Source organism: Camarhynchus parvulus, chromosome 2 (genome assembly GCF_901933205.1).
Source record: "Camarhynchus parvulus chromosome 2, STF_HiC, whole genome shotgun sequence".
NCBI lineage: Eukaryota > Metazoa > Chordata > Aves > Passeriformes > Thraupidae > Camarhynchus > Camarhynchus parvulus.
In genome coordinates, this window is record NC_044572.1 from 95,784,713 (window position 1) to 95,789,648 (window position 4,936).

A 4,936-nucleotide genomic window follows, 5' to 3' on the forward strand; every position below is an offset into this window, starting at 1 on the left:
CATGCCTATAGATTAATCCTGTTTGGGGTGTTTGATTGTTCAATTAAATTAGATGCAGAATAGGAAAAGGCAGATTGAATTATTGTGCCTTTATCCATCTGCACCACTCAGCCGTCCCACTTAAAGGAACAGAGAATGCTGCATGGAAAAATATTTTTTCTTGACTGTCGACCGTCATCTATAGAGAAAAAGGAACATCCCTTGTCACTGAATTTTTGATCTGGATTTGTTAACCTGGCTTCTGCAGGGTCAGAGCTAAACTCCAGGGGTGCTCACAGCAGGTGTGAAATTGCTAAATCCTCCCTCCTCTCAGCCCACTCGCTTCATTACCTTCACTGAAAAGTCAGTGCAACTAAAGAGACTTTTTGTCCTGGCCATTTTCCAGTTGGTCATATTTGCTGGTAAAGAAATGGTAGCTGGGGTGGTTTGTTCCCCTTCTGGGTGCCTCCTACTTCACTGCACTGCCACACTCAAGGCCTTTCTTTCTGGTGGTAACATTCTTCTGCAAGAATATTCACCACTCTTTCTGCATTATTGCTACAGGCCTATCTGTTAAATCTTAAATACTAATGAATCATTAAAAAGGGTATTAACATATTTGCTGGCCCTATATGTGTGTCTTATTCTTCACAGTTTTATAGCAATTTCTATTAAAAACCTCATTACAGAGATTATTGTGACATGCTTTGAAACAGCAACATTCATTACATATTATCTGTGTATTGGAATTTGGGAAATTAATGCACCAGGAAATGAAATGACTCACCCAGGGTCTCTGAAGATGTATGTTCAACTCCTGATTAAAATCCAGGCTGTAGATCTGCATTTTGTTTGCTGCACAATCTTTTTCGTTGTTTCTCTTTTTTTCTTTAAACCACATGAGTTTTACATTTAGCTGGAAAATTCCACAGTGCTGCTTTTGTTGTCAAAGGATAATTGGCATTTAGCCAATAACTTCAGTTAAATGTGGCTTGTTTGTGAGCATTCCGTCCCTCTACTTGGGAGTTCAAAGCATGGAGAGAAAATGGGATACCTGGGAGAGAAGAGCCAGGCTGTGGGGAAGGATGGGCAGAGAAATGGAGAGGCAGAGACCAAAGAACTGCTCAGGTGATGGATTGACTGTGAGATGTGCTGCTGCTGCTGTTGTGAGTGTTGTATCCACAAATGGTCAGAGTGACACGGATTTTCCAGCCTTTCAGTTTGGGTGGGGTAGGGAGAAAAGAGGGTTAGAGGGAAGGGAGGAATGAAGAGAGGCTGTGAGGCAGCTGGCCATTGGGATTTTCCTTACTTTACCTGCTCTGGTGTGTCCACTGCCCAGGTGTGTAGCGTGGAGATGGTGGATATTTATTTTCATAGGCTCCACCCTCTGTAAAAATATGATGTTTTATGTGTCTGCTTCCTACCTGTATGAGTGGAATCAACTCTCACAGTGCCTACAGCTTCCTGATTTGTGTCTTGCAGATGTGTTGCCCTTGTCTCTCCAGGGCACGTGTACTGGTGTCCCGAGGGGACTTCAATTGCAGCCTTTAGGGGGGAGACCCAGCAATGCCCTCATTACAGGGTATTTTTTTATCAGGTATGATGAGGGATCCTGTCCTTGGAGCCAGCTGCCCAAGAATTCTTGACATTTTCAGTAATTTTGTCTGTTGTAGAGCAAATAAATGTCCTTAGACATCAACATATCATCAATACTTAGTCATCATAAGGAGTTAGAAATTTATTTCTTAACTTCTGTTTTCCTTTCAATGCCAGATGGAGAGAAATGAACAAGAAATTCAGAGCAATAAAATTGCAATTTTCTATATCGACAGATAAGTGAAGAATAATTTTCATTTAGGGGAATATATCTTCATTTTGGAGATGCCCTGAATATATCTTAGCTTTGGTTTGAGAAAACAGATGTGTGGAAAAAATTAATTTGCAATAATAATCGTAAAGAAATTAACATATGCTTATATTTTTCATTCCACTTTAGATTTTGTGGAACACCACTCATCTGTAAACTACTATATGCACATGTATTATTGCATAAAGAATAATATTTCAGGTTAGAGATGTACTTTCTTTTTTTTTGCCTCTTCTGCAACTGCAGTGTGAGAACTGCTAGCCATAAGGTTGAAGATTTAAATGTAGGATCCATATAGTTCCAATGTAGCAGATTTAAAGTCTGTAATGCCACAGAACCTCCAGGAATCTGACCAATTTGACTCATAAATCCTTTCAAATAGAAAATCTGCAGTATAGTATCTGAAGCTTCCCATTTCCTGCTTTTCTTATCAGTAATGCTTCTGTCTTTCCTGAGACAAGCTAAATGTAAGTTAATCTTTTGATCTGTTTGAAAAGATAACTTTGTCATGCAAATAAAATGAGTCTCAGTCTCCAGTTCAATTCTCTTCCATTTAGATTTTTATACTGAGCATCAGAGGGACTATTGACTATCTAGGTGTGCCTTGTGAGTCCAGATTTTGGATTGTCCATGACAATTTCAATTGCTCAATTAAAATGTAAGTAAGTAATACTCTTAGGAAATAGGAAACTGCTTTAAAAAATTGTGTCCTGTCATAAGACTTTCTTAATCCTTAAAGCCTGCAATTCTGTGAAGTTCCAGTACTTGAGGAAATTCCCAAAATACTGAAGTAACTGCAATAAAAACAATATACAAATGAAGAAACAAAGTCTGTAACAATTTTAATGAGGAGGTGGTTGTGTTAAAAATAATTTGGAAAACTGAGCTCTGGAGTTTAACAAAATATTTTGCATAAAATATTTTTCTGTATTTTAAGAATTTTTTTTTATTTCTAACGTATCTGGTGAATCTGTGAATGTGGTGAGGCACAGGAGTAGTTTTCCCTGAAAAGTTGTGGATGTCCCATCCCTATAAACATTCAAAGACAGGTTGGATGAGGTTCTGAGCAACCTGGTTCAGTGGAAGATATCTCTGCCCATGGCAAGTGGGTCAGAACCAGATGGTCTTCAAGGTCCCTTCCAGCCCAAAGCATTGTATGATTCTGTGGTTCTATGATTCTATTAATTCAAAGTATACCACTTCCTCATAAAACAAAATCCCAATCATGTTTAGAGGAATACAGTATCTGCAACAATTTCACTTACCTACAACAGTGAACATGATTTCCCACACAGGGAAAAGTAGAAAATCACTTGTGAAAACAAATAAAATCACAAGGAAAGAAAAAGGAAAAAAAAAAAGTCAAGGTTTATTGGCATCTCACACTGAAACTCAGATTTCTTCTTCCCCACAGAGTCTCTCTCTGTAAGAAGAAAATTAAAAAAAAATACTTGAAATTTCTGTGAAAATTGTTGCAGATAACAAGAAGACAAGAATCATGTCAGTTTAAGAGATTGAGAAGAGTAACATTTATAAGTTTTTCTAAATTTTGACAAAAAGACACAGTACTAATCGTATATTTATATAAGTATATTACCTTTTATTTGTTTCTAAAAGTAAATTCAGGTAGTACAGCTTTTTGAGTTAGAAAGTTGTATAGAGTAGAATTTCCTTGTTCATCATTTGGTGGATTCTGTTTGTTGGTAAGGTGAAGTAGAAATAGGTGTAACTGTAACAATGTGGAATTACAGTGGCAAAATGGAGTCATTGGAAAAATTGAAATTGTAGAATCATTTAAATTGGCAAAGAACTGTATGTTGTATCATCCTAAAAGATGCCTAGTTTGGTACAGATAAGTATATGCACATTCTGATTTCCAGTCAGGTTGTTGCATTGTGGAAGGTGTTTCGAGCAGCTGCGATGATGAGTCCTTCTCTAGCTTGTGCAGGCTATTATTCACCTGAAATATTAACTTCTGTTGTCAGCTTTTGTTCAGATTACACTTATTTATTCATTAGAGAATTTTAATGGGTTGATTCCAGCTTACTTTTGACTTCAAATTAGTCATATTGTTCCAGCTTCAAGCAGCTCCACAAAAATGTGGTTTGCCGAAGTGCAAAAATACTTTCAAGTTGTCCCAGGAAAAATCCATTAAAAATGTAAGAGTGAGGCTTGTTTTGACAAATTTCAACATGAGTCATGAATACTCAGGATTCTTACACCTTTGAACACGAATTTTCAAGCTGCATAATTTTGATCCCAAAATAATACCTCATGACATATTATAACAAATAAATCCTCTGACCTTAAGATGTTACTTTTTATAACCAGTCACCAATTCATGACCTATAGAAACTGTTTTATCTTCTCTTTAGATTATTTTAATCCCTGAAGAATAGATAAATGTTGAACTGTGGTGTCTGAAAAAAAAACAGTCCATTTTGGATACATAACATGGTAAATTATGTTTTCTTCTGGTGACAAACCCTGAAGATCCCTGCTTCATCAGATATTATAGTATCCATGCATATTGCAATAGATTCATTGGTAATGAAAACTTTATTCTGAGATTGATTTTTGTGGGAATTTAGACAAATTCTGATGCAACTGTGCTGAGGCCTCCAACTTGGTGCTTCTCAGAATATGAAAGTAAGAAGCACATGGTGTTTTTCATATTCCAAAAGTGAAAATATCCTGTCAGGGGGGCACTAGATGTGCAGAGATTGAATAAAATCATGTCACACTGTAGTCACTGATTCCATGTTCTTTGAAAGGGACTACACAGTTCTTTTTATTACTGGCCTGCAGCTTTGTGGAATCTTATTCCTAGTTAGCATCTTTTGGTTTTTTATCATATCACAACAGATATAATCAAAAATCACTAGTGGGGCTTGGACAAATTTTAACAGTTCAGTGACATTCACAAATTAAAAGTAATAATGATTTGTAGGTTTTGGGGTTTTTTTCAGCAAACTTTTTTTGCAGTGTTTTGTTTGTAGTGTTACCAAAGTTTTTTCTGGGTTTCTCTATGAATTTAATTTTCAGTTATGTTAATACTGAAACTGATTTTCTGTGTGTGCATTAGCCAAC